Source organism: Prunus persica, chromosome G5, assembly GCF_000346465.2.
Source record: "Prunus persica cultivar Lovell chromosome G5, Prunus_persica_NCBIv2, whole genome shotgun sequence".
NCBI lineage: Eukaryota > Viridiplantae > Streptophyta > Magnoliopsida > Rosales > Rosaceae > Prunus > Prunus persica.
The window spans coordinates 4664942-4678606 of record NC_034013.1 but is presented as its reverse complement, the minus strand read 5'-3'; the positions used below and the strand labels follow the sequence as shown (position 1 = coordinate 4678606).

General features: G+C 33.9%; 1 long non-coding RNA gene across 1 annotated transcript; it reads left to right on the top strand.

The window, feature by feature from the left end:
- LOC109949255 lies at nt 6720-7580 on the top strand. Its single transcript, XR_002271819.1, has 2 exons — nt 6720-7237; nt 7319-7580. It is a non-coding gene; the product is annotated as an uncharacterized LOC109949255 (long non-coding RNA).

The window sequence follows — 13665 nt, the reverse complement described above, 5'->3', positions numbered from 1 at the left end:
TCGGGTTCGAATCTCCCTTCCCGTAGTTGAGTTTTAAATTAAAGTAGAATATCAATAGATGCGGGTGCGATTAAAGTAGAATATCAATAGATGCGGATAATGTGAAGAAGTATGTCATGCAGAATCAATGAGAGACTTTAATAATGCAAATAATTAGACAACTGAGATTTGCAAAGAATATGGATCTCCCAATAGTTAAGCATGACCTTAATTATTGCGAATTATGTTGGCTTTATTTCCTATGAAACATTATATTAGATAGGAATAGCATTTTAGAATTTCGTTATTCTTAATCCTATTATTTCCATGCATCTTTATAATTCTTTGAATTTTGTGAAGATGCTTCTCCCACTTAAAAAAATAAAAATAAATAAATTCAATGGTTCACTCACTCTTACACTTATTTTAAAATTTTTTTTTGAATCATTGGATTAATATCTAATGGTAGGTGACCACAATCTATTGAGGGACGCCCTTTAGGGTACCTTACAAATTTTTTTCCAACGATCTAAACCATCTATTTTTTTAAGTCTACATTCATGGATCATCTTTGCAAAAACTTAGACAAATCGGAAACCGTTTCAACATCCAATTATGTCCTACAAAATCAATGAACACGGTGCTTCAAGAATATACTAAAATTTCAATAATACAATTGAGTGGTCAAACGATATCGGATTCAAGTGATTTTTTGTATAGATGATCTTTGAATGATAATCTAAAAGTAAATTTAGGTTTTAACCACAAAAAAACTTTCACTTTTAGAAAAAGCCAAAGCTTTTTTTTAAAAGACAAAAAAACCTCTCAACTTTCAAATCAAAGACATGCAAATATAAAGAATTCCTTAGAAAATCCAAAAATAAATAAGGGCAATTTTGTCTATTTTGGCTTCTTTTAAAAAATTTCTCTCTCCTTTGGCCTTTTCCAAGGTCTCCCTTATCTAAAACATAGAAAATTTGGATTAGTGAAATAAAATATGAAGTGGGCCCTACAAAGGTGTCTTTAAAATAAGCTTATTTAAAGAATCCCTCAATGAAAGCTCTCTCTCTCTCTCTATATATATATATATATATCAGTCCTGATCTCTTGGACTACAGGGGTCCAAGAGATTTGTGGTCACTCACCGTTGGATGTAAATTCAACGGTTCACTCACTCTTGCACTCATTTTAAGAAACCTTTTTGAACTGTTGGATGTTATATCCAACAATGGGTGACCACAGTCTCTTGAACCCATTGGGACTGATATATATCAATCCCGATATCTTTGACTACAGGGGTCCAAGAGATTTGTGGTCACTCATCTTTGGATGTAAATTCAACAGTTCCCTCACTCTTGCACTCCTTTTAAAAATGTGGTATAAGAGATCGAGACTGATATATATATATATATATAATTTCATTATTACTGATGGCCATATGCTTACGGCAATTTATAATCTACTTGGGGAAGAAAATAAAATAATTAAGAAATAGAACAAGTGAGTGGTGTTGGAAAATACCGTATAAGAGCATTGTTCTCTTGCAGGATGTCCTGAGAATAAATTTGTAGGACATCCCATGAGGAATGTCCATTGTGTCGACGAGACCATCTCATCAACTTGCCGAACAACCATAATCGGATGGCCCGAAACTCTTTTTTGTGCTGAACATTATATATATATATATATATAGGTGAAATTCACCGGTCATGTTGGTTATGCTACAAATGAAAAAAATAAGTCTTTCAAATTTTGGGGTGAAATTATACTTTAGTGATATTTATAGAGTAAGGTTTATCATTCAATGCTAACATATAAGCGGGGAGAAGCCACGTATAGAACTGAAGGAGTGTTTTTGGCTCTTCGAAGTCCAAGCAGTCCTTTTGAAAATTAATAGAAAAATTTGCAATTGTTTAGCAATGATTCATCATCCCTGCCAGTGACAGAGCGATAGAGGCGCTGGAAAATTTCTCGGAGATGTCGGTTCCCCTCTGCTGATGCCCACCATATATTCGACTAATGCCTCAACTAAAAGACGCTTTGTTGTTTTGTTTTTGCAATTTTTTTTTTCACGAATTATGAATGACATTATTATTGTTTAAATTCTAAGGGTATTTGGTTGTTTAAATTTTTGTGTGGAGCTCATTGTCCTTCCTTTGAAAATTCATAACTCCGCCATTAATCCCTACTTTTGTTTCAAGCCCCACCCGCCATCGTCTCCTCCTTTCTACCCACGATTTATTTGAAACTGTGAGAGAGAGCTTTTAACTTTGTAGCTAGAGTTTCAAAAGAGCATTGAATTGGTAAACAGCCTTGGCATTGTCTGATTTTTCCTAACTTCTCAATTAAATAACTAAAGCCACCATGTTTGACATGAGCCCAAAGGTGTCGACATAAATCGTAGTCGCAAAATGCTAAATATATTATTTGAAGTGCGCAGTCTGATAAATGGAGCATGATAATGTCATTATAATTTACAATTTGGTAATAAAACACATAAAGTTCACATCCACTTTGGAAACGAGAATTATATAAAATGAAAAGCAGTAAATATTCCTGAGAAGAGAATGATGCATATATATATCAACTAAAAGGGGAATTAAAATATGAGTGATGCTATGTGGAACTACGTTGCGAAAAAAACAAATTTGATAAAATCTCTGTACAAATAGCATTCTCCAAATAAATTATCATAGAAGCTATCTAGAATTTTTTTTGTTTTATTTCATCATTTTAAATGTTTTATACTTTAAATAAAAGAGTGCTAACATAATTCTCGTTAGCTCGATATATATTGTTGACTTATTTTCTAAGTTTTTAGGTCAAATAATTGTCTAATATGATATCGAGTTCAGAAGTCTTGTTTGAAAAGAACCGAACCTCCAACCGTCATTCTCTTACTTCACTAATCAACCAAGAGAAGTAGTAACAAATTTAAAAATGATGGAATTTAATAAGATCATGTTTTAGGTTTAGAGATGGTAAACTTTCCTATTTGGGTATAACATATGTTAATTTACAGTTTATCTTGATGGAGCTATCAATCTATAGATGAACGGTGATGGTGGTAGTAATGGTGGCGATGATAGTGGGGGATGGTGAGAGGGAGGTAAATCAGCTAGTGGGGTGAAGTGGTGGAGTGAGATCGGTCATGTTAATGGGTGATGTAGGATGTAGGCGATGACAGTAGGGGGTGTTGGTGGTGATGACGATTGTAGTTTCTCTCTCTCTTTAAATATCTCTTTGTTGAGTTTAAAACCTAAAATTCCAAGTTGTTTTTTTGTTTTTTCGTGTACAATTTATGAATTGCGTTGTTTACGAACCAAACAAGGGATTAATAAATAGTACTTTAAATAATGACTTTTGTCTAAGAAAAAATTTTTGGTTCCGTAAAATTGAGGAGGAGTTTCTTCTTACAATTAATGTGATTTTGAACACGTCATCCTCTCTTTAATGACATACAATATTTTTGAATTAATAATATTGACTTTTTCTGTTCTTTATAAGAATTAGTTGCGATTCTTTGTTGTTTTGTTGTTAACAAATGTAATTATTCTTCCCACTTTATATAAGCGTTACTCAAATAGAATATTTATATATATACACTTTTCTGAGTTTTATTATTATTATTATTATTATTATTTTAAATCAAGATTTTATTCAAAAAACTCAAGAAGAGAGCATCTGCAGAAAGAGATGGGAGCAGCCAAGTAGGTGCTTCCTCAATCCAAGAAACAAAATCATTACAACTGATTGCAAATTGAGCCAAGATGCGTGCCACCTTATTACAACTCTTTGGGGACCATTGACAGAAAGCTACTCTAAAGTAACTTAGGGCTAGTTTGGCATTGTTGTGCTGTGAAAATAATCGCTGTTAGATTTGCTGTGAGAGAAATCAGTTGTGAGACAAAGCAGTTTGGCGTTTGATAAAATTTTTGTTAAAAGTGTTGTAGGTATTGATTTTACGCATAATCAGAAAATGATTGCTGCATGATCATTAAACTCAGCGCCTCTTCGAAACTAATTCCTGCATAATCAGAAAATGAAAGCACCTCATTAGCTGCTTTCCTTTATAGCCTTCTCTCACAGCAATTTTTAACAATAAGTGATTTTCTCACAGTTTACTAAACGAGTTGGGCTTCTCAAATTTTTTAAAAGATCACTTATCACCCCAAATAAACAATGCCAAACAGACACTTAATAGGCATTTTGCTTCTTCAAGTAAAAGACCATCTGTTCCATTGCATTCCTCCACTAAAAGAATACCAGTTATGCATTCTTTTGCGTCTATCTCTAGAGTAGTACAAGTATATCCCATATCAAGAGTAAAACCAAGTATGATCCCTTTTTCTAAAGGGGCAAATTAAATCAACCCACGAGCATTATGGTTTTTCAGACTACACCTCATTTTTACACAAGTTATTTATTTTCTTCATACAAGCAATAGTCTAAATTACTTTAAAATTAATCAAATTTATATGGAGAGGCATTCGAACTTGAGTGCAAGAAGACGAGCTTACTACCCTAATCAACTAATCTAACACGCATCTACTTCACACCAGTCAATTCAAGCCACACGAACTTGTCAAGGCATCCCTCATAATCCTTAATTATTTGTGTTGATTCTACATGGCCATGGTAACACACAAATAAAGCACTCTGTCATTTATATCTTTCAACATATTTAATTTGCTAATTAATTTCTTTAAACTTCATTAGGTCTTATATTGACTTATAGCTCTAAGGCCAAATGACATTCTATTTCACCATATTTAATTTTTCTTGCTAACTTTTCTCTTTAAAATAAATCAATAGGTTTTGTATGGACTTATAGCTTTAGTGATAAAATATTCAACTTGTGCACATACCAACGGTCAAAATTCGACTCTCGCTTTTTCTCGTGCAAAATAAAGAAAATCCATCTCTTTAGGTCGTAGTCGTTAAAGCTAGTGATGAAGGATTACAACTATTAAGCATGACATAACGTGCATCTAACAGAACAACTTAAAAGGAAGAAAGCAAGACCACTCATACAATTTGTGTGGGATACCGCTGGCAATATATTGTATGGAGGGAATGACAGAAGCAGAATTGCAATTTCCAGGCATGACAAAGCAACTTTGTCTCAAAATTTGCCGTGCCATTTTGGCAATTTAACTATTTACGGTATTTGCAGCCCATAACCAGCTACATTCATGCATGGACAGAAATATACAGTATTAGTAGTAGTAGGTGTGAAACTTCAAGTTATCAAAAGATTTATTGCTTGATTGTCCAATAGATTGTCTCATATGATATTAATACCTAATTTTTGAGTGTGAAACGCAATGGCTCGTATTCTGTCCATGCACTGACTTATCAACCACAAAGCCAAGATCCTGAATTACAATTTTGGATTTTTTTCTTACGCATGCAAACACTACGAGAAAATCATATTATATAGCGATTTTAAAATAGAGAGTTCGGCTTATCATTTGTAGCCATGTTTCCAATTCCTACATTTCTTGTGATTTGTTAAATTTATGGTCTGCTTTGGCTAGTCAGATCCCACTTTGTCTCTCCTAAGAAAAACGTCATCGTTGTTACCGAATTGAAACGAATATATCCATTTTGATGCAACAGCTTAAGCTTTCATGGTGTATGCATCTCACCAACTAGGAGAAAAACTTGTATAACGGATATATATCATTGTTTTGCTATTTCTAAATTAATCACGTTTCATCATGCGTGATAATTTTGTATATGAAAAAATCTGATTGGTTGAGAATAGCGAAATAATGCTATTCCCGTGACATACAAATTCTTCTCCACTAACTAGGCTAGCTTTATCCGCCATAAAATTACAATGGGGTCATACTATTCCCGTGACATATAACTTCTTCTCCACTAGCTAGGCTAGCTTATCTGCCATAAGATTATAATGGGGCAGAGACAATGACCTTTTTCTTTCAGTCATGTCCAAGTTTACAAGCACAATGCTTGAAACCCATTCGTGGAGCCTTTGGTCTGCCCCATCAAAGGGGGCAATTTTTCTTCTGCGTCCATGGATGCTTTCAACTATAGTCTTCCTTGTCCCTGTTTTCACCACTGCTGACAGTAAAGTTTTTGTGTAGTCTGCTTCGCTTGTACTGTCTCAATCTTTGAATTCACTTATCAATCAAATTGAATATGTGTTTTTGACAAGAACCCAATTGTCCAAATCCACCAACAGATCATCAGATTTCATGTTTCTTGTGATGGGTTTAGTAACATTGATGAGATCATAAAGGAGTTTAAATCATTAAGATTCTGACCTTGTTCGGTAAATTAATGATGGTATGGTTAGCCACTTGGAAGTTGGAAGCCTGACCTAATAAATCCATCTTGTTTTCGTTCATTTGTATCCACAAATGTTATGAGGTTTTACCTTCATCTATTGGCTGGGTTTATTATATTATTATTCTAAACACTATAATTGAATTGCCATCCGTTGAAAAAAGAAAACTTTGTAACCGTGCTCTTCCACGTGTATCAACCTCAACTTGGGTAATTTGTTCATGGATTTGGTGCGCTATATTTGCGCATGCTCTTAGACTTCATCATTTGGAAATATATCTTTATGATTAATTTTTGTTTGTAAATTCTATTTATTGAGAAATACTTAGGAAACCTATATATTGATAGAGCTACTGTTTAATGCCGAATTTATAACTTGAGGAGAAAAGTTTTTCCGACCGTTAAACAGTAGCTCTATTAATAAATTTCCCCCAACAATATATTGTTTCAAAACTCTTTCCTTTTTCTCAAAACCCTAGACTCTCTCTGAAGTTTTGCAGCCGCCGCACAACGCCCTCCCATCCAGAGCTGGCCCTTGGGGAGGGCAACTGGGGCCTGGGCCCGGGGCCCATAATTGAAAGGGGCACCAAAAAAATAAAGTTAAGCCATATATTATATACGTATAGAACAAAACAAATAAAATAAATAAATAAAAAATCAAGCGTGCATTTTTGTTTAATCCTCCCTTCCCAAAAGCGCGTGCTCACCCATATATGCTAGCAAATATATTATTTTTTAATCCTATTCCAAAAAAAAACAAAACAAAACAAAACAAACCAGACCACATTAGGGTTTAGATTCTTGTTGTCTCAATTTTCTTATATATGTACCTATCATCCCTCACTCACAGTCACACCGCGGCCTCTCTCCTCTCCATTGCCTATCTCTTTCGTCTTTCCTATCATTTCCCCTCCATGACAGAAGAGACGAAGCCAACAGAGCTGTAAGTCCTTTCTCTTTGTCTATTTATTTCCTATGTTACTGCTATTTTCCAAATAATCACTTTATATAGGCATTCTTGCAGATTCAAGATCGCCAATTGAGAACTTATTCATTGAGAATTGAGATGGGTTTCAGGTGCAGACCCAGATAAACAACAAAGATGATTTTTCTTGAGTCTTAATCAGTTTTGCAGGGAGAACGTGAGTTTTGTAATGGATTACTTGGTTTAAACATGAAAATTTATCTGAAGATTTACCAAATGAATTGTTCATATTCATTTGGAAGAATAAGCAGAAAATGAAAATGAATTGAAAGTTTATGATGCAAAAATGGCAGATTTACTTTTAGAAAAGTTTCATGTGGGAGAAACTAACTGCAAATTCCCTATGGATGAACACGATGACATTTTTCCTCAAATTATTATCATAAAAAAATAACAAACGGGAAGGCTTATGTTGTAAAAACAATGAATGCTATAATTTTAATAAAATAAATTACTTGATAAAAAATTATAATTTTAATGTTTACATTATTTTGGGCACACTTTAGATTTTTGCCCTGGGCCTCAGATTACCCAAGGCCGGCTCTGCTCCCATCCCCCCTTTGGGGGTGGGCGGCTTCCCCATCTTCCATCTTTCTCTCCTCATCTCCCTTTCTCCTTTCCTAGTTTTCTTCCCCTCTTCTATTCTCTCCCTAGATTTGTCTGGATTTTGGGTCCTTTTGCCCAGATCTATCTGGATCTTGTCTTTTGTTTGTTTGTTTGTGTGTTTTCTGTTGTAGGTCCTTGGTGACTTTTGTTGTTCATGGATGTGTCTTGCTGTCATTGGGATGGTTGCATTGTGGTGTTGTCGACCCAGCTTTTCTCTTTGGTTTTCGTTGTGTTTTTTACGCAAGTATTGCAATCCACCGTAGACGCCATGATTTTGTTGCAGTTTTTGGTCCACGCATATGAAACTCACTCCAATTTAGTGTTTGGAGTTGGAAAAGTGATTGTTGCTGGTTTGTGTGGGATCGGGTTTAGCCTGTGCAAAATAAGAGGTTTAGCCATGTTGGTGCTACGAGTCTCTTTGGTTTACTAGAGAGGAAGTGGTGCGGTGTCCTTGTTTCTGTATTTTTTTTAGTCTAATAATTCTCAGAAACTCAATAGGAGTTTGCTATTGTATGTATTTCGTGTTCGACTTTTCGATGCAGATTCGTCGTTACTGCCGTTGTGCGGTGGATTTGTATTGTAGGTCTAAGTACAGATAGTTCTTCTCTGCCAAATTGGAGTTTTTAAGTTTTTCTGGCATATGTAATTCTCTCCAGATCAAACCAATTTATCTTTTTGTTTGGTCACTGGAGATGTTGTACTCATATTTGGCATTGCGACTACTCTGTACTTTTTTATGTGTTATCAATAAAATTACTATCGCTTTTTATCAAAAAAAAAAAAAAATTTCCCCAATAATCGTCCATCTTCATTCTTCCAAAAAGAAAACAAAACACACCAATATATGTAGAAAGTTTTTATAAACTACATAATATATTGGCACACCATGCTCTTTGGCTTTATCATTATCTCATTTTCTAGTTCTTTTTTTAAAAAATTTATTTTAGGACAAACATCTAGTTTTTTTAAATCCATGATGATAAGAAAAATCTAGTTTTTCTTAGAGTACTACTTGGTGCCTCTTTCCTTTTATTAGTTGTAAATTACAAACACGTAGTAATTAAAAGAAGGAAAAAAGAAAAAAGATGTTTATGTTTTTATTTTGTTAAAGATGCCCCTGATTTTATTCCTGATATATTTTTTGAGAATTCTATGAGTGCAGTTTGGTTTTATAACTTTTTATTTTAATATTTCTGAATTAGAATAAAATCACTCGTAGTGTCGAGATTCTCTTTAAAAAAAAAATATTCGTGTATACATGTTTTGCTTTAAACCATAAATGGATTGAAGGCTAGTCATACACTTTTTTCTGTAAATGAGCGACCAACTCATGAGATAGAATATGGGAAACGCACGTACACCTATATACCCAAATGAGAGCAATCTTTTAGGTCTTCAACCGCCGCCACCAGCACCGGTTATAATATTTTTGTTTAATTTAAATACTTTTTATTTAAATAATTTGTGATATGGCTGATTGCAGATCACGACAGAATTAAATACTTTTATTTACTTAATTTGTGGGTAACAAGAAAATTAAATATAGCTCCTAGTGGAAGACAAAGACCTATATATCTAAAGTTTAACCAGAGGGAGGGAGGGTGGCGTAAGTCAGGGCACTATAATTAGCCTTTCATGAGCAATCATATCAGTTAGGTCATCCCACATAGCAGAGCAGAACATGTTTGTGTTCCTCAATATTTCTGCCTTCTGCTTTTGTTGCCACAGTTGACATAAATGCCAAAAAGACCAGCAAGGGAAAGTGCCTATATTCGATCCATTTCCAGATACAAAGGCCTCAAATTATTAAGCATAAGATACTGAATTCTGTCATGATGTTAGCTCGTCGACCTAATTCGTATGTGTAAAGATGCTCGTTTAATTTTTTAATTTTTGTATTGTTAAAATCACATTTCGGACATATTCACATAATTAATGGACCCTCCAAAGTAATCTTATTTTTTATTGATTGATGAGAGTTGGTCCAAATTATTTTCAGATTAAGATAGATCAAACGAAATTTAATATGATCAGTTGGATGGCTGCAGGGACGAGACAGTTGAATCCAAAATGGACCAACAATTGACTGTCAATGCAACACGCAGCAGTTTGTAGTTGTAGCTGCCAATGCTCCTAAGTAAGTCCATCTTTTTTCCTGGGAGGGAAGCCATTGAAGCTTGGTTTTAGAATGAGTTTGTTTTGTTTTGAATGGATATCATTGGCGGGTGCGTCTGTGTCAGTCATTTGGTAAGAAGAGAAAAAATGATGACAACCTAATTAGTGAATGTGAAGATGACAGACTGAAATGCAATCCAAGAAATTAATATTATAACACGTGGAATTTATCATCAAAATAATACACCTCATGCACTGATGAGCTGGAGGCACATAATAAAATTTGAAAATTAGTGCCCCAAATGTTTGTATTTGTTAGAGAGAGGGACTCATTAATTACATGGTAATGCAAATGCGTACGAAATTCAATTTGGATGAAACTCTTTTTTGTTGTGTTTTTTGTTTTTTGTTTTGTTTTTGGTCAAAGTTTGGGAGGGGTAAGGAGAGGTGTTATTGATGTTTGAACCTCAGACTATTGATTTGCAAATAAATACTCTTATCACTGAGCTATGAACCCGTATATTGACTCTTTTTTGTTATGCTTAGATATGTCTTTGTTTTATACATAAAAAAAGAAAAATCCAAGCAAGCAACAAACTCACCCATGAGAAACATTAATGAACCGCATTTGATTAGTTAAACTGAGACTATAGTTGAAAGGTATTTGGTCACTTTTCAGCCCCATGCATATAGCAACTCATTATAAGACATTTCGATTACATGAATAACGTTGACAACGTTAACATGTAATGAATATTATTAGGAAGGACTGAATTCAGAGAAATTTTTGTATGTTTCAGAGACACTAGCTGACTAGTGAACTAAATATTCATCACAGATAATTTACATTAAATAATGAACTTCCTAAAATTTTGACTTTGCGTTTTCCTATTTATTCATGTTCTTAGTGAGATTGCACCTCTTCTTTCATATTTTGGAAATTCTCTAATAACTATCCCCATTTTATTGTAATTGAGATACAAGCTGTCATGGAGATTAGGAAACCACAAAACTCTACTAAAAACAAAGATGAAAAAAGGTTTAGGCCAACCCTAAGAATGGAAAAGTAACGACCTTGCCTTAACATGTGGGACAATATATGTCAAAATTGATGACTATAATTACCACCATATGAGATCCTATTGCCAAATCAATAACCCTTTGCTTAGTGGGCATGCCTCGTATTATATATTTAAGTTTTTTATTTTTTATTTTTAAAATGAACTCAGACTTCATGAAAGAAAAAACAAATAAAAACCCACTCAGAAGCTATCAAATATATACCTAACTAATACCATACAAAAGAGAACTTCTAGCCCTTTCATATTTCTCCTTCCTCTAGCCACCAGTAGCTTTCACCTTTGCAAGATTATGCATGTTATCTTTGATGATTAGGAAGTCACAAAGCGGATTCCGATAAAAGCATATGTATTTTTGGCTAATCAAAAAGCTGGAAAACAAAGTGATCATCAATGAAAGTTTTTAAATTTTTTGAGATGTTAATGGATTACAGTCCTTGAGTTACTCATGAGTAGAAAAGAAACTGTACTTTGTTAGTCTTTGTTCTTAATTTGAAATCCACTAAAAAGATCTTTGTCTTCTGTTTTTGTCTTGAAGACATTACAAAACAGAAGAGCTATGGGACATTTTATTATTATCTTCAATGTTTTCCGGGAGAATTGTGTTGGGTTAGGAAGTTAGGGAAATCGAAAATAGAAAGAAAAAAAGAAAGGGGAAATTGTGCGGATCAAAACGAAATATTCCATATCGAACAATTATAAAACTTTACATTTGAACACACTGAAAATGGTTAATTAAGTTGAAGACAACATTAATGTAACATGTAAAGTCGAACGAGGTATGTCTTCAATAGTGAGTATCAGGAATCAATAGTTTTTGGAGAATATTAATATCTTGTTTATAATAAATCATACACTCTTCTTCTTCAACAATTGAGTATCAGAGATTATGCTTATTGGTCTAAGATTTACTTTTGTATTAATTTTTATTTTATTTTAAAAAGAAAAAAGTAAAATTGGGCTAGTGATTCTTTAAAAGCCCTCCTGCACCTTTGCAGGATTATGTGCCTGGTACAAATTGGATTCGGCTTAGCTGGAAGCTCAAAACCAGCCCAGTCGAAGAAGATGCTCAAGTTCTGTAAAATAAGAGGATTCCATATGCACCCTAAGATTTGCTCAGTTCACCCAAAGCTAATATTATGGTTTGCCTCCACAGAAGCTGTTGTGGAAGCCAATCAAAGGAGTGAAACTCCCCACCCCATTCCCAGCCATGGCTCGATTTTTCCTTTTGTTTTGTTGTTTTAAAAAAATATTATATATTTTTAAACCATGAAAGTTAAATTTTTTATAGGTTTGTTTTGAAATATTCAAAATTTGGGCTGGGCACATATGTAGCTCCACATAAATAACTGTTCAACTCAAGCCAACCCAATCTTGTAAAATCACATTGTAAATTGGGCTTGTACTTAGAGAGCAACCCCACAAGACAAATGGATTTTGTTCTTTATTTTCCTGGACACAGAGGAACCAAAACTTTAAGAGTGTCGGTATTTCACCCACCTGTCCTATTTTTCCATCCACCTTATTTTCTAAATTTTAAAGATAAATTTACTTTTTTGTAAAATGACTTATGAGGACAAATCTCTCAATCTCTCTCACACGCACCCACACCTATATTTTATTTTTATTTTTATTTTTGTTCGAAATCCACACCCATCTTCATACCCAACCCACCAAACAAAACGAAATCAATATCTTTCTCTCCCTGCGTTCTTCAAAAATCAGGAACCAGAAAAAAACCTAAACTTGCAAACTCATAACCCCAATTTTATTTTCAATCACACATAATCCAATTGTTTTTCTTTCTTCTCTAACTCTAAAGCTCAAGTAGTCCCATAATTACATCGACTTTGAGCTTTTGGGCAACTCTAAACCTGATAGAAACTCATGGCCATTTCCTTTTCTTCCTTTGTCTCTTTCTTTCCTTTTAATTTCAAACTCAAATAAAACCTATTGCAGTCTCTGAAATTAAAAATAAAATAAAGCAAATGTATTTTTATTTTATGGAACAGATAGAGTAATCAGTGTGAGTTATTTTTTATTATTAATTTTTTTTTTTGGGGTGATAGGAAGGGGAGTATTTTTTTCGTTGGCAGTAGGAGAGTTTTTCTTTGGTTGAAGAAGGAGCGTTAAATGTTTGTAAGGTCATGGTGTTGACTGTTGGGTTTTCGCCAGAGGAGAAGGTTGGGGTGGGGGATTGCGATTGTGGTGGGGATAGGCTAATTGAAGAATTTTTTTTTATTGTTTTTTATAGAATTTTTTTTATTGTAATAGCAAATATGGAAATACAATTAAAGGGTATTTTAGGAATAATGATGGGTGAAAGGATAGGTTTGTGTTTATTCAAATTTATAGGGTGGGTGAGAAGATAAGGTGGGTGGAGACATAGGATAAGGGGGTGGAAATAGCAATACTCAACTTTAAATAAACCAATGAGATGAATATGGAAGTGCAAAGCATCTCCAAGTGAAGCGGCAAATGAGTACCCAAACCTTATTTGCCTTTGACACATTAGTATTTTCATGCTCCAAGAGATGATGCAAATAGGTAGGCAAAATATACAAGCTCTCCCCAATAAGGCAATAT